This window comes from Hemicordylus capensis, chromosome 2 (genome assembly GCF_027244095.1).
Source record: "Hemicordylus capensis ecotype Gifberg chromosome 2, rHemCap1.1.pri, whole genome shotgun sequence".
NCBI classification, from domain to species: domain Eukaryota; kingdom Metazoa; phylum Chordata; class Lepidosauria; order Squamata; family Cordylidae; genus Hemicordylus; species Hemicordylus capensis.
The window spans coordinates 266,068,246-266,095,979 of record NC_069658.1 but is presented as its reverse complement, the minus strand read 5'-3'; the positions used below and the strand labels follow the sequence as shown (position 1 = coordinate 266,095,979).

Sequence of the window (27,734 nt, the reverse complement as noted above, 5' to 3'; positions counted from 1 at the left end):
CATAGGCATGCCATGTGAACTTGCATCAAAAGCAAACCTGAGAGCAGAGTGGAGCAGCTGCTTCCCTCAATGCTGCGAGTGTAATTCTAAGTAGCTTCGCTCAACATTTACCCCGCAGCATGAAGCCATGTGTAAATAACTCCCTGGTGAAGCTGTTCACAGCATGGAACTGCTGCAGCCCAAACTCCTGTTAATGACACAGGAACAGGGATCACTTGAAAAGTTGGCAATCCTAAATGCTGTTAAGGAGGGTTGTGCAAGAGGTGGGTTGTCAGCTCTAACCAAGGGAGTGTGTGCTGAAGGCACAGAACGCCGTTCACGTTTCTGTACACAGGAATAGTACAAAGTAAGTTTTCGTTCCCCATCATTAATGGGAACACTGATGAGAGCAGTACAGCCTGGTCAATGCCTTGCTGCGATTCAACTGTTATGTGTTTTTTTTAAGTCAGGAGTTCTCTTCAAGGCCAGATATCGGTGACCCTGTACTCTAATATCCGTAATTACAATAGATGTACATGCAAAACATCTCAGCTTCTCTGCAAACTAAGGCTCATTTTATACAGTCCACATATTTCCCCCTAAATCTGTTAGTACTCCTGACCACCGTTCACACATTGGGGCCTTTCTCACGATCAAGCATGAGGATGAGCACAGAAGAAGTCTTGGAATGCTTATCTCCCCCGCAGACAATCATCCTGTCAGTGCTGTGTAGGAGTGTGCATGGTTCGGTCTGGCACAATTCAAAAGACCGCCGGACCGCTCCGGAGGTCCGGATGGGCGGGGGACTGTTGCTTTAAGCGGGGGGTGGTAGTACTTAAACCCCCCACCCCCGCTGCTCTTCCTCCTCCGGCGCTGTGTCATTTGAAAAATCTTCTTGGGGCGGCAGAGTTCCTCTGCCGCCCCTGCCCCCGTCGTTGTTTGTAAAGCCTTCAAAGAGACGAGCGCTAGCGGCGCACATGCACCCTGCGCAGCACGCGCGCGCAGCAGCGTCAGAGACAAGCGCACACGCCGCGCACGCACACCGCTAGCGCTCGTCTCTTTGAAGGCTTTACAAACAACGACGGGGGCAGGGGCGGCAGAGGAACTCTGCCACCCCAAGAAGATTTTTTCAAATGACACAGCGCCGGAGGGGGAAGAGCAGCGGGGGGGTAAGTACTACCACCACCCCGCTTAAAGCAACAGTCCCCCTCATGCTGGACAGGGGGTGCACCAGACCATGCACACCCCTAGTGCTGGGCGCGTGGTTTGCACACCCAGATGCTCCGCCACTGCCCCTGGCAGCGTGGAGGCTGGGATGCGTCATCCCGGCCCCTGGAAATCCCACAATGCAACACGCCAGTATGCTGTGCATTCTGGGGCTCCCCCCAGCGACAGGTGTCAGTGTTTCAGCGCCGGCTGAATGCCACATGGTCAGGTAAACAGGGTTAAGGGAGAGCTCACTCCCTTAACCTCGTTCAAGAGGTGAACTCCCTTAACCAGGAGCTCAAGAGGCAGGCTCCCTAGGCGGGTTTGGTGCCAAGGCGCTGCCAGGAGCCAGTGGACTCCTGCAGGTTCCTATGGGCAGCTAAGCCCAGGCTTAGCTGCCCTAGCCCAGTCTTGGCTGCTTGCGAGAAAAGCCTCATTACGCTTTTCCGCTTTAAATGTCACCACATTGAAATGTCTCGTTTGTGTAGGAATAGGTCTTCTCACCCTTGCTTACCCAGATGTTGGCCCAAACTGCCCTGCGACTTGCCCTGGATGCAATCCTGTGCTCACGTGGTTGGTGACAGCTTGAATGTGTGTTAACACACCACCTCCCCCTGAACATTACCTGACCTACTGCCATTTCCTGGTTATCTGTGAGATGTGTGAAGTTGGAGCAATGCCGTGTCAGTTTTACCTAATGCTCTTAGGAGAGGAGAGCTGGTCTTGTGGTGGCAAGCATGTCCCCATAGCTAAGCAGGGTCTGCCCTGGTTGCATCTGAATGGGAGACTTGTTGTGTGAGCACTGCAAGATATTCCCCTCAGGGGATGAAGCCGTTCTGGGAAAGGCAGAAGGTTCCAAGTTCCCTCCCTGGCATCTCCAAGATAGAGTTGAGAGAGATTCCTGCCTGTAACCTTGGAGAAGCCGCTGCCAGTCTGTGAAGGCAATACTGAGCTAGATAGACCAATGGTCTGACTCAGTAAATGGTAGTTTCCTATGTTCCTATGTTCCTCTTCTCAGAGTGCTTGTGAAATGAACAAGGCTGTGGAGGAGGAACCCAGTCAGCTTAATCAGTCTAGCTTTTGTTTGTTCTTCAAAAGGGCATGGACGTTATATGTGCACCAGTGAGTGACCACATAGCGTTTCTTCAGTTTTGTTTTGTTTTGAAAGCTGCTGACAGGGCACCAGATGAATTGACAAGACATTTCCTCAGTCTTGTCAGTCTCATGAGAGTCCAGACAGGTGCGGTGAGGGATAAATAAGTAGCCATGTGGCAGATGGCCACCATAGTCATGGAAAAGGAGAAGGAACGAAGGGAACCACAATATACCCGTTAACAGTGACCAAAGAGACACTCACCCACAGGGAGGAAAGATTAAAATGTGAAAAGGCCATTCCCAACTGTTCACAACCACGCTATGGAAAAATTGTGGACTAAAAAGCCTTTTTGAAAGACTGCATGCATCTGTTCACAGGTGACACAAAAAATGCGGGAAGGTTGAAATAATTAGATTTAAGGTGTTAATCCACCTTCCTAGATGCCCATCAGTGGATTTTAAATCTGATACTGGCCCATTTGAAATGGCATTTCTGTCCTTTACACATGTGCACCAACAGCAGGAGAGAGGTTCAAGAAGGCTCTAAGTGGCACATCACGAGAAATCATTCTTAGCAGAATCAGGTAGCAAACCTTTTCCCACATGGAATCACTTCAGGCTGCATGTCTGAATGCTCCCACACAGATGAAAAACTCCTTGTTTGTACAAAACTAGCATGTTTGCTAGTTTTGAAGAGGAGTGCTGATCTTGTGATAGCAAGCATGACTTGTCCCCTTAGCTAAGCAGGGTCCACCCTGGTTGCAAATGAATGGGATACTTGATGTGTAAGCATTGTAAGATATTCCCCTTAGGGGATGGAGCCACTCTGGGAAGAGCAGAAGGTTTCAAGTTCCCTCCCTGGCATCTCCAAGATAGGGCTGAGAGAGATTCCTGCCTGCAGCCTTGGAGAAGCTGCTGCCAGTCTGTGAAGACAACACTGAGCTAGATAGACCAATGGTCTGACTCAGTATATGGCAGCTTCCTATGTTCTTATGTTTCTCTGTTTGGGGAAAGGGTTAGCCTTTCCAGGCAGCCTTTCCCCCCAAATGCTAGCATTCTGTGTATGAGGAGTTTGTTCCACGAGTACTTTCAAGTTTCCTGGGGAGTTCATTAAGACACACAGCCCACCACACACATTTGCAGTCTCTGAAGTGATGCCATTGGTAGTGGGGGAAGCTTTCCCCACTTGATTCCACTAAAGGTATAAGCTGGTCTTACGCATCTTGAAAAGTAGCTTAGATTTTGAAAAGGAGCTGTTGGTAGGAGATTTATCTCATATAAGTTTAGTTTTAGAGAATAACCCTGTTCAGATATTATGTTGCACCTGCAATCAATGTCTGTGCATATGTACATGTTTTTGTATGAATGACTGTAACTGTGTACATTTTAAAAGTGAACCTGGGTACTGACCCCTTCAAATGCAGGCTGCAGATAGGACATGTACAGCTGGACTTGTGTTCCACATAACATGCAAACAACTACTGTCACCACATCTTGTGGCAGAGAATTCCACAGGTTAGTTATGCATTGTATGAAAAAGTAGTTCCTTTTGTCAGTCCTAATTTCTTGGCAGTCAGTTTCATTGCAAGACCCCTGGTTTTAGTATTATGAGAGAAAGAGAAAAATTTATCTCTATTAACTTTCTCCACACCATGCATGATTTTATAGACCTCTATCAGATCTCCCTTCTGTTGTCTTTTTCCTAAACTAAAAAGCCACATACCCGTGTACACTGTACACTCATTGTACCAGTGTTGAATATAACATGTGAATATAGCTATAATGCAAAGTAATAGCCAATGTAACACCAATTTTCAAACAGGGATCTGGGGGGGATCTGGGAAATTATAGGCCAGTTAACTTAATGTCTGATCTGGGTAAATTGATGGAAAACAGTGAAATCCACAAGATTGTGAGGAGCTCCAAAAGGATCTCTCCAAACTGGCAAATCTGGTTCAGTGTTAGCAAGTGTAAAGTGATGCATAATGGGGCAAAAAAACCCAACTTAACATATAAATTGATGGGGTCTGAGCTGACAGTGACTGCCCAGGAGAGAGATCTTGGGGTTGTGGCTCATTGAAAGTGTTGGCTCAATGTGCGGCAGCTGTGAAAAAGGTCAATTCCATGCTTGGAATCATTGAAAATAAAACTGCTAATATTATAATAATGCTAATATTATAATGCCCTATACAAAACCATGGTGCAGCCATATCTGGAGTACTGTGTTTAGTTCTGGACACCATACCTCAGAAAGGATATTATAGAACCGGAGAAGGTGCAGAAGAGGGCAACCAAGATGATCAAGCGCCTAGAGCACCTTCCTTACGAGGCAAGGCTACAACACTTGGGGCTTTAGTTTAGAAAAAAGACGACTGAGGTGAGACATGATAGAGGTCTATAAAGTCATGCATGGTGTGGAGAAAGTTAAAAGAGAATTTTTTCTCCCTCTCTCATAACATTAGAACCAGGGGTCATCCCATGAAACTGACTGTCAAGAAATGTAGGACTGACAAAAGGAAGTACATAATTGACCTATGGAATTCTCTGCCACAAGATGTGTGACAGCCAACATCCTGGGTGGCTTTATGAGGAGCTTAGATAAATTCATGGAGGAGAGGTCTATCAATGGCTATTAGTCTGAGGGCTTTAGGCTACCTCCAGCCTCAGAGGCAAGATGCCTCTAAATACCAGAGGAGCAACAGCAAGAGAGAGGGCATGTTCTCAGCTCTTGCCTGTGGGCTCCCCAGAGGCAGCTGGTGGGACAACGTGTGAAACAGGATGCTGGACTAGATAGGCCCTGGGCCTGATCCAGCAGGGCTGTTCTCATGTTCTTCTTATGATTAGAACCTGGGTTCAAATCCCCACTGAGCCATGAAGGCACTGGCTGACCTTGATCCAGTAAATATCTCTTGGCCTAACCATCCTCACAGGGTTGTAAAGAGGATAAAATGATGGTAGGGAAAGAATCCAAATATGCTGCCCTGAAGTCCTTAGAGGAAGGATGAGATTTTTTTTTAAAAAAAACCAAATAGATAAATGTCCTTCTTAGTAAATATGCCAAGAATCAGACTGCACTCCTCCTCCTTTTGGGTATTCAGAAACTGGCAAGTATGCACAGTCAGCTAGTGATCAATTCAAATGAGTGAGCCACTGGCATAGTCCAGTGGTCTGTCTCGTCAATTTTTTGTTTCTTTGTTTGAAATGTTAATATGAAAATATGCATTTCTCTAAAAAAAAATTTTTTTCTTTTTATTTAGAGGTGAACATTTTCATTACCATATGAAATCTCAATTCGAAATTTCCCATATAAAACGGTTGGCTGTTCTATTGATCAAGTAGGTCCAGCTGGCAATGAAGCTCCAGCACTGGGTACAAATTCAAAGCACACCATCAGGCTTGCAGCACACCCCCGAGAACATGAAAACCATCACCACTGCATGGGCAATGCTGGAGAGCATCCAGTTCTCTGGATGCAAGCAGGAAGGCTACCAAGGCAACAGCATTTCTGCAAACAGAGACCGTCTGGAGCAGAGCAGGTCAGACATATCGGACTGGAGAAAAATTCTCATAGGAAGCTCCTTAAACAGAGTCATACCATCAGTCCCTCTACACCAGGCCTGCTCAACTTAGGCCCCCCCAGCTGTGTTTGGACTACAACTCCCATAAACCCCAGCCACAGGGGCCAATAGCCAGGGATTATGGGAGTTGTAGGCCAACATCTGCAGGAGGGCCGAAGTTGAGCAGGCCTGCTCTACACAGTCTGGCTCTGCAACAGGGGTCTTTCCCAGCCCCTACTTGGAGATCCCAAGGACTCGACTGGGGACCTTCTAAATGCCAAGCACACTGCAACAGCTCCTCCATCCCTGGACACTCCTGAAGGCTGCTGGGACGCTCCTCCATGCTCTGCCAGTCCCCACTGCGGTTGCTCCTCTGTGTGTGGACGGCAGCCTTTTCCTACAGTCAGCAATCCTAACAAATTACACTCCATGAGGTTCCTTAGCACATGGCTTCCTTCCCCATGCGCAAGCCACCCTCCCTTCTCCAGAGGATGGCCTTTGCAATAAACCATGCTGCGTACCCTGCAGCAGAGCCAGAGAAGAAGCCAGCAGGTCTCCGTCAAACACCCCCAATGTTGCCCATAAGGTGGGGGAGGAAGCCCTTTGTCACAGCCCGCCGCCAGTCATCCTTTCTCCGCTACACACCGTCGCCTTCCCCCAAACATGCCCCTGGACCTCTCCCAAAGAGTGCAAGGCAAGGGCCCTGTGAAGAGTGCTCCCCTGTCCCTCCTTCCTAAGGAAGGCTTGAGGCCCATGCCTTCATGGAGGCCCACGTTTGCAGCCCCCACACTTCCCAATGATGTGGCATGTCTGACCCCCCCCCCCCCACTCCATGTCCAAGAAAAAGGGAAGCTCCTTACAAAATTGGTGAGGACTCGCAGGCGGACGAGCGGCAGGTGGGTCCGGGGAGCAGCGTGCAAGAGGCTCAGCAGCAAGGCGGTCGGAAGCAGCAGGGCCCTCGGCGTGGGGCTCCCCATGGAGTGCCGGGGCCGGAGCTCAGCTGGGCCGGAACATGGCTGTTGTTGTTAAACGGTCGGGATCTCAGTGCACCTGGGCGAGGCGGCAGCTGCCAGAAAGTCTCCACCCCTTCTTCTCTCCGCACACGGCTCTGCCCTGCCCCAGCCTGACCTGTCTTGCTCGGCTGCATTCCTCGGCTGCTGCAGCCGCTGGATGTTGAGGCAGCCAGAGAAGCCTCACTAGTCCGGGGGGGGGGGCGGTCTTTCCCCCTCTGCCCCAGTGAGTGTATTTCTGGAAGCCCCTGCCTGTCCTCTGGGAGGGTGGAGCCTGGCTTCAATTAATCATTCCCAGCCCTCCTGAGTAAGGGGCTAAAGGGCATTCAGTTCCTATGGAGCAACCCATGGAACTCTCCACTCTTTGGAATAGGTGCAAGTGCCTTACAGATCCAGAGCCCACCCGACACTCCAGGCCAGGGGTGGACAGTCTCCAGGTCTCCTTTCTTTTTCTTTTTTTTACTAAAACTCTGAGGTCCAGCAACCGAGGCCAGGTGCAAAACAACAGCGCAGTTCCCCTGCTAGCTGAGCAAAGGGGCACCTTGTTAAAAGTGGTGATTCTCTTTACTGAGCAGGGGAAGAGCAACTGGCCCCATCCATCCCCAGCACAGCATCCAGTGGCTGTGGCTGCTAGTGTCTATCTTGTTTCTTTTTTACATTGTGAGCCCTTTGGAGACAGGAATCCATCTTTATTTATTTATATTTCTTGAAGTAATCTGCTTTGGGAACTTTTGTTGAAAAGCCATATACAAATACTTGTTGTCGTCGTAGCTTAGCCACCTAATGGCACAGCGGGAAAGGAACTTGCCTAGGGAGCAAGAAGTTGCTGGTTCGAATCCCCGCTGGTATGTTTCCCAGACTATGGGAAACACCTATATTGGGCAGCAGCGATATAGGAAGATGCTGAAAGGCATCATATCATACTGCACTGGAGGAGGCAATGGTAAACCCCTCCTGTATTCTACCAAAGACAACCACAGGGCTCTGTGGGCGCCAGGAGTTGACACCAACTGGACGGCACAACTTTACCTTTACTTTAGTAGTAGTTTACACAATCAACATGAGGCTAGGAAGAGCCTTGTTCCCTAATTCGGGAGTTGTACATGTTCCCATGTGCTGGTCGTGTGTCAGTTAAAAACAAGGCCAGAGGCCTGAAGCTTGCTTGTGAGCTAAGCCCTGGCTGGGTAGGACGATGCTTCCTCCTCCCTTGCTCTGAAGCTGGGGACGGAGTCTGGGGAGGGTGTGCTCGTTCAACACAGCTGGGGCTTGGCTCACAATCAAGCTTACAGTGCTCTCTGACCTTGTTTTTAAGTGAGCGGTCAGCAAGGAGGAGCTTGCACAGCTGCCGAATTAGGGTAGGAGGCCTTCTCCTACCCTACTGCTGATCGTGCGAATTGCCCTAATGCTTCAGAAGGGCAGACTTGCACTTTGAATTAAGGAATGGGGTGCTTCTGAGCCCATCGGTACCAGTTCACCGTCCTCTTGCACCAACACCCATTCCTGGATTTTAACCAGGTGTTTTTCATTTCACAGCAGCCTGATTTGGCTGGGGACAGCCTTCTAGAGATCTGCCAGTAGACCCTGATTTACCTTCTGCCCACCTCTGCTTTAGGCTCAGGCCAAGTAGCAACCTATCCTCACAACAACCCTGCAAAGTACTTCACTATTCATCCCTTTTTACAAAGGGGAAATTGAGGCTGAAGGAACACTAGCTGGATATTGCCAACCATGTCCTGGGTGTATGCAGTGCGCTGTGGCCACTGGATGGCTGCTCTGGAAGCCAGCATTCCCTGATCCAAGATCAGGGCTCTCAGGGTTTAATTTGTGCCAGGGCTCACCTGCAAAATGAGCATATGAATGACCTACCTAGTAGTGGGGATTCGGGCTGAACGGAAACATCAGCCCTCACTTTGCAAACCTATTCATGGACTGTAAAGTTTGTGTCCTCAGTTTCAGCAGGTTTTGAGGAACCCCTACAAACATGGTCAAAGTACCCTTACTGTGCCGGCGGGGCGGGGCGGGGCAGGGCAGGGGGGTGGAGAAGAGAATCCCTGTGCTACCTGAGCAACTGGGCAACTCTCCCTATCTTGCTGTGCTGTGAGCTGCCAGGAAGATAGGGAGAGATGCCTCCTTGCCTAGGCAACACAGGGACAGCCCATCCTCCCACACCGTGCAGCAGTAGTGCTGTGCCTTTGGTGATGCTCCTACTTTCCCACACTATTTTATGAACTGCCAGGAAGAGAGGGAAGTGTCTGCTTCCTTCCGTTACCTTAGTTCATCTGGAATGTGATCTGAGTAGCCGCAGGACTGGGAGGAGGACAAGCCTGTGCACTGGAAATGGTGGCGGTGGCTACTGTTAGGTCAGGTAAGACGAGGCCTGGCAAGGCAGCCAGTGAGGTGGCGGGGTGCTCCCACCTCCTCCCATCCCCCACCAGAAGCAGCTGCTTCACCAGGCCTCATTGGCGGACTGCCCTGGGTGAGGATAAAGGGCGGTGGGGGCGGGAGATGGGGAAAGAAGAGGAATGGCTCTCTGCAGCCTGCCATGCTACTTTCTGTTACCCCTGCTAACTGAAGAGAGAGAGACACCTTTTTAAATGGTGATTCTCTTATATTTAGCAGGGGCAGAGCAACTGGCCCTAATCCAGCCCCAGCACAGCATCACTCCGGTAGCTTTGCTGGTGTCTATCGTATGTTTCTTTTTAGATTGTGAGCCCTTTCGGGACAGGGATCCATCTTTATTTATTTATCTTTATTTCTATATGTAAACCTCTTTGGGAACTCTGCTTGAAGAGCAGTATATAAATATTTGTAGTAGTAGTAGTAGTAGTAGTAGTAGTCCCAGCCTCCAAATGTTGGAGCAAACAAATCCTTTCCTGGCTCTAACAGGAGTTTTCCCTCAAGCCATTCCTACAAGGGGAGCTCCCTTTTCCTACATTTGCTCTCCATCTGCTGCACTGGCAGTTTCATGGACCCATAGCAATTTCCAGCAGGCTTTTCAACAGGAAATTTGTGCAGAGGTAAAATATTAAGCACCCCCTACCTCTACGCCATGGTCTCAATCTGGGATCAGACTCCCAGGCAGCTACTGCTTTAGAGTAAAAGCAAGCCCCTATCTAGATGCTGGTGCATTTAAGGCCACATCTAGCTTTGGCCCTTTGCTCCCCTGGTCCAAGGCTGGGGCCAGCCTGAGTATCACCCGGATGTTCTTCCTCCCTCCCAGCTATCCTCCTTCCCAGCCATCTTTCCACCCATCCTGGCCCTTCCCCACCACAGAATTCCACTTCTGCTGCCCATGCTCCAAATGGCAGCATGAACGGACACCCAGAGGATGGTGCATTGGCACCGTCACGAAGTTTCCTTTCCCACATTGACTGAACCTCAATTGTCTAGTGCTACTAGGGAATTAATCCCAATTTTCTAGTGCTACTAAGGAATTAATCCTTACCTTGGCTGATGATTGACTTACCCATCAGAGGACACTCTCAAGTCATCTCAGCCCAGGCTGAAGTCTTTGGTGTCGAGGATAACAATGTAGTCCTGGTTTTCTTATGCTGGTTTCTCCCACCAAGAGCAGCCGTGGGAGGGAAGGACAATCTGTGGAGGAGGAATAGCACTGTCGGGCTCTTTCACTGCACCGCACACTTGGATTGACATTGCCTTACACCAAGTCAGACCACTGGTCACCTAGTTCACTATTGCTCACTGACTGGCAGCAGCTCGACAGAGTTTCAGGGGGGGTCTTTCCCAGCCCTAGCTGAAGGTGCTACCTGCCAGGGACTGCACCTGGGACCTTCTGCATTCAAAAGCACTGAGCTTCCACTGAGCTAAAGCCCCTTCCGACTGTGCATGAAACGCAGGCAACTGTAACTCAGTGATAGGAGGCAGGCCAGCTAAGCGAAGGGGCAGAATTCACTACAAGGCATGGTGTCAGAGTCCCATCTTCCAGGAAGAAAAGGGGAGCAACGGGGGTGGGGGTGGTGCAGGGCTGAACGTCTAATGAAAGGCAGAGAGCTCTGGGGAAGGGCATCTGGTTGCCACTCTGCTTAGTCCATCCCTGGCCAGGGACATACATGCCACCCACGCAGCACCCAGCTAGGCTGAAACATACCGGCACCTCCTGGCTCCCGGCCACGCAGATTTCTCTTCCCCGCTTCTCTTTCAGACAGCCTCTGCAGGCAGTCATTCCACACATACGCCAGGTTCAGTCCCCACCCACAGAGGAGGCTTGATGCAGAGCTGCAGGGAGGAAACTGGGACATGCAGTAGGTGACCTGGTTTTGCTGAGGTTTCCTGTAAGACTGACTCCACAGGTAATGGGGACGCTCCACACCAGCCTAGGAGACGATGTGGTTGAAGGTGGTTGAAGGAGGCACGTGCAGAGGCACTGGGGGAGAGAGACACGATGTGGGGAGGGAGGAGGGAAGCAGGGCTGTCCTCAGAGAGCTCTGGCGGGGTGCAGGGCCTGAGGCAGATCAGCCAGTGCGGGGCCCCTTCCAGTTAATTTTAATGGTGGTTTAAAGAGCGGGGCCTTGCTTGCCCTTCCCTAAGAACCGCCCGAGGGAGGGAGGGAAGCTATGACCCAGAACCTGTCAGAAGCCAGCCATCGTGGTCTGACCCTGCCACACCTGCACCCTGCTCTAATGATCACAGGCCGTGCACAATGGCTACGTCCCAAGGGCACAAATACCATGAAAGCACATTGATTGCAAGGAGAAGCACAGAGCCTGACCTGGAGCGTTCAAGGACCAGGAAACCCAGCCGTTTGTCCAGTATGGCAAGGCTCCCACAAGAGCTCTATTAACCCAAGCAATGCCTCAGTGTATAATTTAATTTCATGGCCTCAGTGCTGGGGCTCAAATAGCCAGTCCCCATACCTAGGAACCTTTTTCTGATTAATTGTACTTAACACGCATGGAGAGCTTCACTTCTTATTGTCTCAGAAATCCTTACAAGAACATGGAAGGGAGGTGAGCAGTATCTGTGGCATTTATAGCCTGCCTGCCTGTCTTGGTTGTTGCATGTGGGGCACGCAGGCAGTCTCCCATCCAGGTACTGACCAGACCTAAGCCTGCTTAGCTTCAGTAAGGCTCAGCCTCAAATGCCTTCAGACCATCTTGCAGGTGAGGGGCAGCTGGCTTTCCTGAGCCAACCTGGTGAGGGCATGGTGAAGCTGAGCCTTTTTGGCTCGTAACTCAATCTCACACCTACTATGCTACAAATGGCTTGGATCCCCAGTGGCATGGGGAAGGCTTTCTGTACATCTTCAGAAACACTTTCTTCATTAATGGGGAGTCACATATTCTAGGTTTTGAGCTGTGCTGCTGGGAAAGCAGCTGCTATTGTCCCAGGAAGAAAGAAGCGTTGGTTTCACTTACCGTGAAGGCTTCTTCTGGTTCTTGTCACCAGGGACATCTCATGGGTTATCCCCCTCCACCAGCTCCGAGACAGGACAGATAATCTGATAGGAAAAAACAGATACGAACCACCCACTCGGGGCTGTTGGGGATAACCCTGCCCCAGTTCTTTCGGACAACTGAGCCGTGAGCGAGATAATTATCCACGTGTAAAGAAAAACTGTCAACTAACATAGAAACTTCAGACAATAGAAACAGGTGTAACTGACCTATACCTGCCAAACATGAGCATTGACAAAACAGGAAACCAACAGAGGATTAAGCACAGCTAAATAGAAGAAGAAGAACACCCTCGCCACACTACCATATTAGACAGGAACAGGCAGGAAGCGCCTACTGGGTGGGTCGAGATGTCCCTGGCGACAAGAACCAGAAGAAGCCTTCATGGTAAGTGAAACCAACGCTCCTTTCTCGGTTCTTGCCGCCAGGGACATCTCATGGGACATACCACAGGTTTGGCCAACTTGGGCGGGAACGCACCTGGCTATTCCTGTGGAAGGACCCGTTGAAGGACCCTCCTGCCAAAGGCTGCCTGAATGGTGGCATGTGTATCCATCTTAAAGTGCCTGGTAAACGTTGACGGAGCTGACCAGGTGGCCGCTCTGCAAATATCTTGCACTAGTGCATGAGATGAAAAAGCCGCCGTGGTTGCTGCCGCCCTGGTGGAATGTGCTGTGATTCGAGAAGGGGGCGTCATGTGTTGTGCCTTGTAGGCCATAATAATACATTCCCTAATCCAGCGGGCATTCGTAGCCGAAGTTGCGGCAGATCCCATAGAACGTGAATCGTATGATACAAACATAGAGTCTGTTTTGCGTATAGAGGCAGTCCTCTTAATGTACATCTTCAAACACCTACGCACATCCACTTTGTGCCAGAGCCGCTCCCTCTCATGGGCTGGGTGAGGACAAAAGGAAGGAAGGTAAACATCCTGGGACTGATGGAAAACAAACAAAACATTTGGTCGAACAAAAGGGTCAGGAATAAGCTTCACCGCCTCTTTCTGAAAAATGCAGAAGGATTTTCCAATTGATAAGGCCCTTATTTCTGAGACTCGTCTGGCTGAGGTTATCGCCACTAGGAAAGCCAATTTATAGGTTAGGTTTTTAAGCGGAACGGTTGAGATTGGTTCGAAGGGAGGATGCTGGAGGGCTGTAAGGACTACGTGCAGGTCCCATGAGGGAAACCTATGGATGACCGGAGGGGACATCAGGGTAGCCCCCCTGAGAAACCTCTTCAGATGAGGATCGAACTGGAAGGAGGAAGGCAGGCACCCGGATATAAGTCCTATCAAAGATGTCGCCTGGCGCTTCAAGGTGTTCGGCTTGAGGCCTTTCTCCAGACCATCCTGCAAAAACTGTAATAAGTGTTTTAAAGTGGCAGTCCCCCTAGGGATGGAGTGATGGGAAGACCAACGTAGGAACGCTCGCCAGGTACTCTGGTAAATACAATTGGTCGAGGTCTACGTGACGCCAATATTGTCTGTAACACTTCTGGTGAGTAGCCGAATCGACTCAGTAATCCCCGTTCAGTCTCCAGGTGGTCAGCCTTAACCAACCCGGATCTGGGTGATGGACCGGACCTTGATACAGGAGCTCGCTGGTGACGGGTAGCTCCCAAGGTGGTTCTGCGGACAGGAGTACCAGCTCTGGAAACCACGGCCTCCTGGGCCAGAACGGCGCGATGAGGATCACTCAGGCCCTCAAGAGGCGAATCCTCCTGAGAACCCTGGCCAGCAGGGGTGTTGGCGGGTACGTAAACAGGAGGCCCCTTGGCCATGGACTTGATAGGGTGTCTACTGCCGCCGCTCCCTTGGAGGGGAATCTGGACATGAACCGCTTTAGTTGTGTGTTTTTTGGAGTTGCAAATAAGTCCATTACCGGAATGCCCATTCGTCTCGTGATTAGCTGGAACACCCTTGGATTGAGGCTCCATTCCCCCGGATGAAGATCTTCTCTGCTGAGCCAGTCTGCTACTTGGTTCAGTTCGCCCTTGAGATGATGCGGTGAAAGAGACTTGATGTTTGTCTCCGACCAAGAGAGGAGTAGCATCGCCTCCTGATGCAAGGACCTGGAACGGGTACCTCCTTGCCGGTTCACATGGGCCTTTGCTGTGGTGTTGTCTGTTCTTATGAGAACATGATGACCCTGAATTCTTGGTTGGAAGGTTTCCAGAGCTAAGCGAATGGCTCTGAGTTCTCTCCAATTTATGCTGTGTAGACTTTCGTCTGTGTCCCAGCGACCTTGAGCGGAGAGATGTAGGCAGTGTCCCCCCCAGCCCCTGTCGCTCACATCCGTGGTTACCAACACCTTTGGAGGGTCCAGGAACTCCCTCCCTTGGAAGAGGTTGAGGGGGTCCAACCACCAGAGCAGTGACTTTCGTATTTGAAAAGGAAGACACAGCCATAGTCTTCTCTTTCTTGCTATGGCCTGCTGATGTGGAAGCAGGAACCACTGTAGGGGGCGCAGGTGAAATCTTGCCCACGGGACTACTTCTATTGTTGCTACCAATAGGCCCAACAGCCTGGACAGGGAGGTAAGTAGGGTTGAAGGGGACGCCAATATCGTCTTTATTTCCTTTGTAATGGTGGAGAATCTGTCCCATGGAAGAAAAAGACGGTCTTCTACTGTATTTATCACCATGCCGAGGTGACAGAGATGGTGGCTCGGCCGCAGCTGACTTTTTCAGTGGTTTATGAGGAAGCCGTGACGTTCTAGCTCTGCTATTGTTAACGCTAGGTCTTGCTGAGCTTCCTGTAGACTGCGTAATTTCACGAGCAAATCGTCTAAGTACGCAAAAAGTCGAACTCCCCGCAGGCGGAGATGCGCCACCAAGGGAGATAGGACCTTGGTGAAGACCCTGGGTGCGGCGAACAGGCCGAAAGGCAGTGCTGCGTACTGATAGTGGTGCCCCGTGTACTTGAATCGAAGTAGCTTCCTGCTTCCGGGATGAATGGGAACATGTAAATACGCCTCCTTTAGGTCAATAGATGAAAGAAAATCCAGGTGGAGAAGGGCTTCTGAGATCGACCTTAAGGTTTCCATGCGGAAACGTTGCCTCTTGACTGACTTGTTCAAGAATTTTAGGTCTAGGACCACCCTTTTTGAGCCGTCTTTCTTGGGGACGGTGAATAGAATAGAATAGAATAGAATAGAATAGAATAGAATAGAATAGAATAGACGCCCCCTCCCTCCTGAGACTGGTACTGGTTCCACCGCTCCGATCTCTAGGAGATGTCTGATGGCTTGTAACATCCCTGCATGTTTTTGGCGACATCGAGATCGGGGAGTGGGGACAAACCTGTGGGGAGAAGGGGCGTCCAACTCTATTCTGTAACCCTCTTTTATCACTGACAGGACCCAGGAATCTGTTACAGAAGATTCCCAGGCGGCAACAAATTGAGCTAGGCGCCCTCCCAACTGAACTGCTTGGCAGTCATTGCTGGAGGTTTTGTTTCGTTTGAGCGGATTGCTGTCTAAAGTTACTTGCCCCTCTATAGAGGAAGCGCTGGCGGCCCCAAGATCCCCTTTGTTGTCTAGTATCCCTGTACTGGCCTCTAAAAGGCCGGAACCCCCGAAAGGGCTGAAACTGTTGAAAACTTTTCTTAAAGGGGGGCCTCTCTGGCTTGCGTACGGCCATGGGCATGGTCTTGCGCTTATCGCTTGACTCAACCAGAACGTCTTTTAGTGCTTCTTCACCAAACAGCTTAGTGGCGTCATAAGGAACAGCTGTGAGGTTGCTCTTTGAGGTGCTATCCACCGCCCAATTCTTTAACCATAAATGGCATCTCCCTAGGACTGACACTGCGGCCACTCATGAAGAGTACCTGATGGAATCAAGGGTGGCATCGGCTATAAAAGCCTGCACCTTTTGTATCTTGACCAGTTGTTGTTTTAGCCTAACGCTGTCGGATGGCGGGTAATTTAGCAGACCATCTAACCAAAGCAAGGAGGCCCTAGCCTCCATGGAGGCTGCTGCCACCGCTCTGGTTGCGTGAGTTGAGTTATCGTGTGTGCGTTAAAACGCTGACTCGGCTTTCTTGTCCGCTGGGTCTTTGAGAGTTACCTCGCCATCCCTTGGTCACCAAGGAATTTGACACCAGCTGCGCGATGGGCGCGTCCGTACAGGGCGTTTTAAATAACTCTGTGACCTCCTCCTGAAAAGAATAAAAACGGTTAGAAATAGCTAAAGGCTTCCTATTGGCTGCGGGAAGCTGCCACTCCTATTTCACCACATCTGCAAACAACTCTGGCAAAGGCAAGAGAATGTCCTTTGGCGTTGCCCTAGGAAAAACCCAGTCCCCTTTATCAGTTGTGGGTTCAGGGTTAGTGGTCTGTTGCAGACCTATAGTCTTTATAATCCTGGACATGAGAAGATTAAAATCTTCTGCCATGAAAAGCCTTTGGGACACAGATGTAATATCATTGTCCTCTCCTCCTAACCAATCTCCATCTTCCCTGTCTGGGAACTCAGGGTCCTGTGGTAGGGAACCCGTTCTAGTCCCGGGGTCCTCCCCACCCGATATCGGGCTTTGCGGGGGATTTCTGCTAGGTTTTGCTATAGGCCTAGGATTAAGAGGCTTAGAGTCACCGGATTCTTGGTCAGATATGAGCTAGAAGGACCAACGGTTTGACTCAGGATAAGGCAGCTGCCTATGTTCCATTTCCTGTAATATTGCCAACTGACCAGAAAAAAAACAACACCCTTATTTTGGTCTACTTCTGTGCTTCTGACAATGACCTGTTCTGCAAAAATCAGAACTTTATTCATTTTTAATTTTTTGCATTGCAGAGAGTTCAGTATTCTCTGACCTGCTAATGTCTGCAAGTTAAGCTGCTGTTTCAAGGCACAGGGGACAGTAAAGAAACTGGCAACTGATTCCAGTGATCAGCAGCCATGTAGCTTGATCCTATGCACGTTTCCCCAGAAGGAGTGAAACTTTCTTTTAAAATATCTGCGATTTTATTGCTGCTGTTTTAGTTCAGGGACTGGCCCTTTAAGTGTAGGTACAGATGGTGTAAAATGTTGTACATATGTCCAACATAATATAGGGTTGCCAACCTCCAGGGTCAGTCTGGAGTCTCCAGATAGTGGCAGCAATCTCCAGGTGACTATTGAAAGCAATCCTGGAAATTTTAAAGGCTTGATATAGTGGAGGGAAATACTGAGGGAGGGATCTTCGTTAATAACTACAGTTAGAGTTGACAACTTAACTGTACATCCATATAGATCAGCAATCTGTGTATCCTGCACATAGTAGGGATGTGCACAAATCAAATTTTTAAATTTGAATTGAATTGGAACTGAATTTTGAACACTTGTTTTGAATTCAAATCAATTTGAGCCTGTTTTGTTGCCTTTTTTAACCAATCAAAAGGGCCTGAATGGTATTTAAAAGGTGCCAAATGGCCCTCAAATTGAATTTGAAATTAATTTCAAAAATTCAATTCAAATTTGAATCTAATTGCCCTTTTGAGGGGTGATTCGAATTGAATTTGAATCACTCGAATCACCCATATTTGAGATGAACTGATTTGAATTCAAGTCGATTTGCACATCCCTAGCACATAGATTGTGCATGCATAAAACATCATGTTTAAATAACCTAAATAGATCTGTTAGACTTTCAGGCACCGATGTCTTGAGAAAACCACCTCTCTTAAAAGTATGAAATATTGCAACAGCTTTGAAGTCTTAGCTGGCTGATTAGAAAAGATCGCGTTTCAGCTATTTCCCTGTCTATCATTCTGTGGTGCCAACACAATGAATATTTACTGTATGCAACTAGGGCCCTTCACTCATACCATCAGAGAGCATTTCTTATTCTATAGGCCTGGCAGCTTGAAGTCACCACAGACACTAGATCTGTTTTCCCTTTCTCACTTACATAGTTGTGGTATCTACTGCACCAAGGGGCAAAGCTACAACTGAAAAATTGGGACAACAATTGAACAAGGTGGTAGGGATGTGCAGAAGCAGTTCGATCACAAACCAGTTCACCACGAACCAGGTCAGTTCAAGCTGTTCAATCATAAACAACTTTGAACTGGTTCAAGCTGGTTCGTTGACCCGACTGGTCCAGCTGGTTGACCAAACTGGTTCGGGGACCCACAGTTCGGACCTAATTCAGACTGAACTGTGGCAAATGGTCCATGCACACCCCTACAAGGGGTTCAGGACCGGCCCAAGGACTGGCAACACCCCAGACAAAGCCTGGCTTTGGTGCCCCCAACCCCCTTCACCCCTGTTGGGGCAGATGCCTACCATCAGGCAGGCGAGCCCCATCTCTTGCCTGGCCACACATTTGCTCTCCTCGCTGCCTCCACTTGCTGCTGGGCAACTGGCCTGCAGCAGCACATTATAACAATGTCGCTGCACAATGCGCCATGATTATAACATGCAACAGGAGGCTGGTTGCCCAGACACAGCCAGCAGGAGCAGCAGGTGGCAAGGAGAGCAAGTGGTTGGCTGGGTGGGTGACAGGGATGGGGAGCACTTACTTGGTTGCCCACCCACTCCAATGGGAGGTGTGCATGCACGCCTGTGGGGGCAGGGTTACATGTGCAGCTGGCACATGATCCAGGCCATTGGCACCCTTCCCCACTTGGAGCCCTAGGCAACCAGCTACTTTGCTTAGTGGATGGGCCAGCCCTGAAGAAGGGACAAATATCCCTGGGCCCCTGAGGGAGGGGGCCTTGCTGGCTGAGTAACAGCTCGCTCTTATTTGCTCTCCCCCTCATGCCTCTCTTAAAAAGAGGTTGGGAGGTTGGCAGAGGGGGGGTTACATCTTTACTTTTTTGCTCCAGGGTCCAGTCTAGCCTTGCTATGCCTTTGACTGCATCCTTGCAATGAAAGCAGAGGATATATCTAACAGTCATTAAATTGGTCTCATACACCAGGCTTAGTCCAGTGTCACAAGAGTTTGTTTGTTTATTCATTGTTAAATTCTTATAACGCCTTTCATGAAAATAATCTCAAGGAGGTTTACAAAACATATGTATTAATTCATGCATAACGAACACTACGGCACCATACAGTGTACAGCCTGTCATTTCACACACAGTGCAGTTGCTGAGGTATATTTTGAACAGTTTGACATACTGTAGGGCATTTTATGTTTCCCTGCCATATTTTCAATAAAAAAAGAAAAGCCTCTTCTAGGTTGAAAACTGGGGGAAGCAGGCTATTGCCAAATTAACTATCACGCCGTACAGAAGACAGGTTAAACCTTCAGCATTGTGTAGTAGAAGGATTGAGGGCAGGGGCAGGCAGTGATCTTTGGTATAAGAGTTATGCCTGACCCAACTTTTCTTTGAGAAATATGTGAGGCTATGTAGTCCCAGGAATAGCAGGAAATGACTGAGAATGAGAAAGTGCTGAGTTATTTAGGAAAACAGATCATTTTGAATACACTTGTAATTCTAACACTCAACCCTATGCACATGTGCAAATTGATCCTATGCATGTTTACTCAGAGGTAATGCCCACTCTGTGCAATGGGCTCCCTCTCAGACTCATGTGTATACAATTTCAGGCTTAGGTGATAGCAAGCTTACATTGGCTGACATGAGGAAAACTACTCAAAGGAGTCCCATTGAAATTAAAAGGACATGTGAGGCATTGTCTAACTTGTCTTTTAATTTCAGTGGGACTACTCTGAGTAATTTTCCTCATGTCAGCCACTAATTTCTAAAATAAAGAAAAGAAAAGAATGCGCAAAGGTTAGTGTATGCCCAGTTGGTTGGACTCAGCCCTGCAATGTGTTAATTCATGTTTACATGTAGTGAAGTAATATTTAGGGCCCACCAAGTTCTAGCAAAGCAGATTAAACAATTTAAACAATAATTTTCTGGCTCCATACTCATGACAGAACGTTGAAAAACCAAGATGCCTTTAACCATGCAGTTGCTCCATAATTATTTCAGCTGCCATAATTATTTCAGAGTTCCTTTCACTTATCACTGAGCAGTACATTTCTAAATGCAGAGGGCTGAGGGTTTAAGCTTGCCTTTAAACCACACCCACTAGCCAGCCAGCCATCCCTGCCTCCTAATCCCAGATACATGGGTATGAGTGGAACATTCAAAACAATTGGGTGGGAGGAAGGGGAACAATTCTCAGGATTTCAGGAATTGATTACTTAAGGCTCAGCAACAATATCCAGAGAATCAGGACACACCTAAAACCACAGCAAACTATAAGCCCTATTCACACATTATGTTCAACACTCGTACAAGTGTACAGTGTACACTCAAATGCAGATCTGTACACAGATACAATTATTCATACATTATGTTGAATACAGGTACAGCAATATACTTCTGTACCACACATTTTGAGGGCCTATAACCAGGTTTACTTTTATGTATTTCTTTATTTATCATATTTATTTACTGCCTAATATGTATATCTCTAGGTGGTGTACATAATCCAAATTACAATATAAAAAGAAGATAAAAGCAATTAAAACACTTTCACAGAATAAAAACAATTAAAAACAATTCACAGAACAAAACAAAACAAATTTGTTTATTTATGTACTTAGTAAATTTATAGACCACCCCAAACTTTCATCTCCAAGCTTCCGTCTCTGGGTGGTTTGCAAAAACATAGAACAAATCAAGACAAAAGTGAAAATCTTAAAACAATTTAAAAACACAGCCAAGTTAAAAAGCTTGGGTGGGGGGAAAAGAGTCTTTAAGGACTTTTAAAAAGTTGTCAGAGATGGGGAGGCTCTTATTTCAGCAGGGAGCCCATTCCAGAGAATTCACAGAAAAAAACAGGTGTGCCTTAAGGGACTTTTAAAAAGCAGCCCGAAATGAAAAGCTCTTATTTTGTCAGAGAGTGAATTCCAAAGCCATGGGGCAGCCACAGAGAAGGCCTGGCCCTGAGTCCAGGGCTGATGAGCTGAGTCACTGATGAGCTGGCAGTGAACTGTAACCGGAGCTCCCCAGAATAACTGAATAGGCAGCAGGGTTCATGACTAAAGAGGCGCTCTCTTAAGTACCCCTGGACCTAGGCCATTCAAGGCTTTATAGGTAATAACCAGCACTCTGTATTTTGCTCGGAAACATATCAGCAGCCAGTGCAATTCTTTAAAAATTGGTGTCATATGGTCCCTTCAGGTTGTCCCAGAGACCAACCTGGCTGCCGCATTCTGTACCAGTTGAAGTTTCTGGACTACATACAAAAGCAGCCCCACGTAGAGTGCATTACAGTAGTCAAGTCTGGAGGTTACCAGCATATGTAGTGCCGCTTTAAGGTCATTTACCTCCAGAAATGGGCGTAACTTCTTCCATTCCAAACTCCATGGAACTCTCAGCAGAAGTGGAGTGTGTGGGGGATGCTGCAGAAGCTTGATACATCAGAAGTACGTGACAGCAGAATTCACATGGTTTAAAAAGCTCTTGGTGGGGACAGTCAGAGGTGCAGGGGAGGTACAGACAATCAACTGGCCATGTTTTGTCCCCTCATGCAGACAGAAAATAGTGACATGAGTCTACAAAATAAATCTGCAAGAACTGCTGTGTGTGGAATCTGTTTCCCCCCACATGCAGTTTAATCTGGAAATCTACAGAGGTAAAGACAAAAAAGTCCTCCATCTCAAAGGGCCCTAAATGAGATTTTATAAGAAATTGGTGTTTTATGGGAGTAGCCCAAGTTTCATGTGGGATGAGGAGAACGTCATCTGGATGCTCCATTAAATCTCCCATAACAATCAGTGTTCATGGTGAAATAAACCACCATCTGGAAGGAAACTTTTCTATGACACTCTCTAAGTTGGAAGTTATATCACTCTTTTCTTTTTGCTTTTTTCAAGCCCATGTTTTTTGTTTCCAAGTGAAAGTGTTTAGTAGAGGTTTGGGCAAGTCAAAATTTCCAGTTCAACTTGGATCTCAGAAAAATCTTTTTAAGGCAGGAAAATTATTTAAGCCTATTAGAAGACAATAGCAAAAGAATCTGAGAGGCCCAGCATAGGGAAGGTTAATTACTGACAAAAAAGACAAACATAGTTAAACTAATTAGAGCTTGAATTGCCTTAGTCTTCATTAAAAAAAATAAACACTCCGATAATTAAAAAGATTGCGATGAGCCAGGTGGAAGAGAAGCAGATAAGAGCAAAAGAACAACCCAAGAAATTACTGGCTTATCTATTGGAAATTGCATGAACAAGATGCAATTTAAAACTTTTGAGCTTTATTCTGAAAACAGATTCTGAAAACATATGGAGTGTTCCAGAAGACTAGTGAAGAAGAACAGGGCTTGTGTTTGCATGATGAACACTGAAAGTGCTCCATATTGCACTTATGGGGCTGAACATTATTCCTATTGCAGTTAGGGGGCTGAAGCTGAGAGACACTGGTTTGCTTAAAACGATCCAAGACATTTCCAGACAGCAGTAAAGTGTGAGATTATAAAAGCTTCTGCGCACACGCTCCAAACTCCATTCTACTCACAGCTCACATACTTGCATAGGCTTCCGTACTCCTTCCTAGTGCAACCTTATTATCTGGCCAGACACCGAGCAGGGACCTCACACAATTTTCACAGTCCCACCTGCAGGCCAGATTTTGCATTGCAGGAATAATCACCCACAATTTTTGTGGTGATTGGGGAAAGGGTGGATTCCCCCCCCCCCCTTGGAATGCAACTGCTGGCCAACAGATGGTGCTTCAAAAATCTGGCTAGATAATATCCTGCTAGGAAGGCGATTTCAAAATCCCATGCTTTATTGACATCTGGAAAAGCCCTCAATGAGTTCATTGCAGAGACAAAACTTGAACCATGAATTTTCTGGTTCCTAGTTCAGTCTCTCAGAGCCAATTTACACACAACGTGTGGAACAGTAGTCCAATCACTCTTTTTTCCTGGGAAAGTAACTTGAGCAAGGAGGTAACAGGGAGCAGAGAACCGGTGGCGTGAGGGACACAAGCCTTGCCTCATCCTACTCAAAACCACTTTCTCCCAGGCAGTTTTCCTCCTTGCAGGGTTTTGTTTGCAGGGCCATACAAAACTCAGCAGAGGAAAAACAACTGGATGGGATAAGATTTTGTTGGGTGGGGGGCGGAAATACCATGGCCTTCCTCTGCCTTCTCCACTTCTAGCTGCCTGCCTCCAGTTGGCCCTTAACCGCCTGTACTCCAGGCCTGCACCATGTGAGCAGCAAAGTTTCTGGATAGTGGCTGCCGCCGCCACACAATAGAAGTGCCTCCTTTTTCACCTGAGCTCTGTTTACACGTTATATCCCACACACATCTAATTTTAATACAGTGTACACAAATACAGTTATTCACACATTATAGCACAGGTACAATAGTACACTTCCTATCTGTACCCTGCATTTGAAGGGGGCCTGTACCCATGTTCACATTTGAAATAAACACAGGTACAATCATTCACACACAAAAAGTCTCAGACCATTTGGTTAATGAACAGATCTTTGTATGCACATACCATGTATTGTCCTGTTCAGACATTATGCTGTATGTGCATACAAAGATCTGTACATAACCTAATGGAAAATAATCAATTTTACTTCGGATTGGTTCTAGTCAACTATGAACAAGCACCACTTGAAACACCTGCTATCCTGAGTAAGGCACCAGAGTGAAAGTTGGTAGCCTACCTGGCTGTGTGTGTTAAAAGTCACTCCAGAGCTGGTGAAGTAGCCGAACTGCATCAGGCCCTTGTTCTAGAACAATGGGGATTTGTTTCAATAAGACTGTTGTTTTAGCGTTAGCACATCCTGAACTTGGAGAAGGACTAGGTCTAAAAATCAATAAATATCATGTGGGGAAATAGTTCCTGCTTTCTTACTGAAAATGATTTTTTTTTCACTTTATATACTGCCCTTCCTAAAACGACTCAGGGCAGTTTACATTAAAAATCAAAAAGACATCATAAAACAATTAAAATGAAAGAAAACCATTTAAGCCACATTAAAATTAAAACTAAAACGAGATATCATTAGAAGCCAGGCTAAAAAGATGGGTCTTCAAGGCTCTCCTGAAGGCCTCCAAGGAAGATAATCCTCTTATATCCACAGGGAGCACGTTCCATAGCCCAGGGGTAACAACGGAGAAGGCCTGATCCCAGGTCGCCACCAGAGGAACTGGTGGCACTTGAAGACGGACCCCTCCTGATGATCTTAATGAGCAGTGGGGATCTTGCAGAGAGGCACTATCTCAGGTAACCCGGACCTAAGCCATTCAGGGCTTTAAAGGTAATAACCAGCACTTTGCCCGGAAACATATCAGGTAAAGTACAAAGTGCTGGTTGTGTACATTCTGTCTTAGTAACAGACCGAATGCTTCAGTGGGACAGATCTACAGGAAATGAAGCAAAAGGGAGAAATGCAACAATACTGGGAGAATCCATGCAAAGTGAAACTGAGCAGCAGATAAAGCAGGAATTGTTTTGCACATGTAGTATGAGGAACAGAGCAATGAAAGCAGGTGAAGAAACCATTAGTAATTTCAATAAGAGAAAGCAGTAAAGTTCAGAGATAACGGCAGAATCAAACAGTGGGTGGGGAAAGGCCATAGCACCTTTCCTTTTAAAAAGAGTGGGCAGGGGAATGCCTTCAGATATAAGAAATAACATCAAAGGTCATAATGGGCCAAACCACAGATCGTTAGCCGACAACATCCTTCCTTTCCCCGCCTCTCACTTTGAGAGATGCTGACTTCCTACAGAAGGCAATGGAAACAGAGCATTGACAGGCACTTGGTGCCAGGAGGAAACTCCTGGTTCAAGCAGCAGCATCAGTGCTGTGCAGAGGATGAGCTACTGCTATTCAAGGGTGTCCCTTGAACACTGGCCCCTCTGCCCCAGGGACCCCTCCGCCCATGCCCTCACCCCCCCCACCCAACCCAACCACTCGTGCTCTGCTGCCCAGCTGCCTCCTCCTCCACCTGCTTTTTGTCCCAGAGCCCACTCCAACCTTGCTATGCTCCTGCCCCCACCCACGTATCTAGCCCTGGGAGTTGCCTTCATGCCCTGCACAACTGTAACAATATCAAGGTTGCCAAACCCACTGGGTGACTCTGGGCCAATCATGTATCTCTCAGCCTAACTTACCCCACAGGGTAGTTGTGAGTATAAACACAACCATGTACACCGCTCTGAGCTCCTCGGAGGGAAAAGCGGGGTATAAATGTAAAACATAAATAATAATAATAATAATTAATAAATGTAAAATAATACATACTGTACCATAATTACATTGTCCCTCTGCTTGATCAATAAACTTCATCTCTTTGTTTCAAAGGCCTTATCTCTGAGGCTGTTGTTCCTCTGGGGTTACCCTAATGTTGGCATTTGCCTGTGTCCAGACTGCAAACAGGTTTTTTTTAATGAAACCTGGAAATTCAGTTTTGAGCTAAATTCCCCAAATCAGTTCAAGAGCACAGATACACACGTGGGTAGCATACATATGTATGAGCAAGTGTGGTTATAAGATTCTGTGAATGTGGGACAAGTAAATATAGTTTTTCAGAACACATAGATAGATAGATATGGTACATGTGGTATTTGGGGTCACAAAACCTAAACATCCCACTTCCTGATATAGATATTTTCCCTTAATCTGCTGCCACCATCTATTCCCACAATGACAGAACAAACACTTTTAAAATTCCCAGTAACTTGGTATATTGTAGACATAAGATAGACCATCAGAGGAAAGATGCAACTCAAAAAGGTATACCTTTTATTAGCAGATTTTAAAAAAACACCTCCAAAAACCCAGACCCACAGTTGTTGCAGGTACTTTCTTAAACTTGTTCTAATTACCGACAGTTGATTTCTTGATATATTATAGGCACAGGTTATTGCTTTTCTGCAAAGGTGCAGGTTCCTCACCCCTCATATTACTGAAGCCTAAGAACCCATAACGCGCCCCCAAAAGTATATTTCATCCCCACACAAAAGCATTTAAGAGAGGTGTTGCTCTGTCTGCATCCCTGCTTGTCTGTTAGTAATACTTTCCCCCAATTAGTTTCAAGCTAAATTACCCTTCTCCTGTCCCTACACTTTTCAAACATCCTCCCAACTCTAACCTAACTTAAACTTTCCCCGCTTAGATTCACAGAGCTCAGTGACTGGTCCTGACCTGCAGTCAGGGGCAACTCTAGAACACCTAGTTTGGGGGAGCAAAGGGGTGGCAAAGAACATACTTAGGGGAGCAAGAGTCTTGCTATACATTAAATACATGATCTCACCTGCTTTGACAACTTTGGTTGAAGAGGGGTATATAAACATTCATAGTAGTAGCAGGCATGGTAATTAATGTTGTTACCTTATTAGTAAGCTTGCTTGACATTTTCAAACTTGTTCAGAAAGGAGCAAATTCCTCTCAGGAAATCACTTGTCTTTTTGGCTTATACCAAACCTTCCAACCTGCTTCCCAAGCTAGTTTTCTCTTCCTGTCCAAGTCCATCTTGCAGGAAAGACTGAGGTGGGGAAAGAGGTCAGTACCAGGGCCGCTGAAATCTGCAGGGGAGATGACCCTACACCCCGCTGCACTGCACACGTGGTCTCACCCAGCCCAGTTCCTGGCCAGGAAGGAAGCTAAGGGGTTGGCCTGCTTCTTAGGAAGCTGCTGGACAATCTTCTGCCTAGCTGGCTGCAAGGGATGCTGCTGCTTGTTCTGGGGTAGAGGAATGAGTGAGAGGCTTCTTGAATTCCTTGAAATGAATTAATTCAAGCTTTGCTATGTCTGTGATGTATGACTCTTTGCTGTAAAATTCCAGTCTGATAGATGGGGGAGTGTGAAATATTTATGGAATCATCCCTGCCTGCAGTCTCCACTTCTGGTCTGGCATCTATGTTCTGCACACATGCACACTCATTCTGCCTCTCTCTAACCACCACAGAGTCCATGATTCCAGTGCCTCCTTGAAGGCTTTGTCTCCCCTTCATAAAATCTCTCCACTGTTCTCACTGCTGACAGGAAACAAGAACTGCTTTCAAATAACTGGACCTGCTTCCATTCCTCCTTTCCTTCTGCTTTTCAAGTGATATCAGCTCAAAACTGCTTGATGGTTGAAGCTCCTCTGCTTCTCCCTCTGCTGCTTCTTCATTGGCTGACCCATCCGGACACAAACAATTTTGGGCTATCTCCCCTTCCCTCTGCAGCTACTTATGCCTCCCAAGGGTACCCCAACCCTTGGGGATATACATAGTTTTGGGAGCTATAGGTGGCTGCATTTGCACAACAGAAAATTTGGCACATCGATGCAGGGTTAGTCTGGATAGCAGCCATGAATGGATGCATGTTAACTTGGAAATATCTGAAGATTATGGATGGCGTCATGACAGGAGGATACCCGAGGAGGGAACTGTTGCAGTGGTGGTCATAGGCAGGGGAAACAAGGAACCAGGAGAAAACTCTTTACCATAGGGTAAGGAGTTTGTGGCAGATGTAGAAGAGACTGAAAAGCCAGCATAGCTATCTGAAGAGTACTGAAAGA

The 27,734-nt window shown here is 47.5% G+C and overlaps 1 protein-coding gene across 3 annotated transcripts in view; it reads right to left on the bottom strand.

Moving 5' to 3' along the window:
* IL17RE (interleukin 17 receptor E) overlaps positions 1-12,588 on the bottom strand; it is a 51,764-nt gene extending 39,176 nt beyond the window's left edge. Inside the window, exons 1-3 of one of the 3 annotated variants that reach the window (XM_053299846.1) lie at positions 10,956-12,588; positions 10,314-10,441; positions 6,698-6,853 (exon numbers count right to left, since the gene is read on the bottom strand). The gene's annotated coding sequence lies outside the window, so the exon portion shown is untranslated. Of the gene's footprint in view, positions 1-6,697; positions 6,854-9,116; positions 9,275-10,313 lie in introns of those variants that run through there. The other 2 variants (XM_053299845.1, XM_053299847.1) reach the window with 2 other exon arrangements.
* Between the last annotated feature and the right edge of the window lie 15,146 nt (positions 12,589-27,734).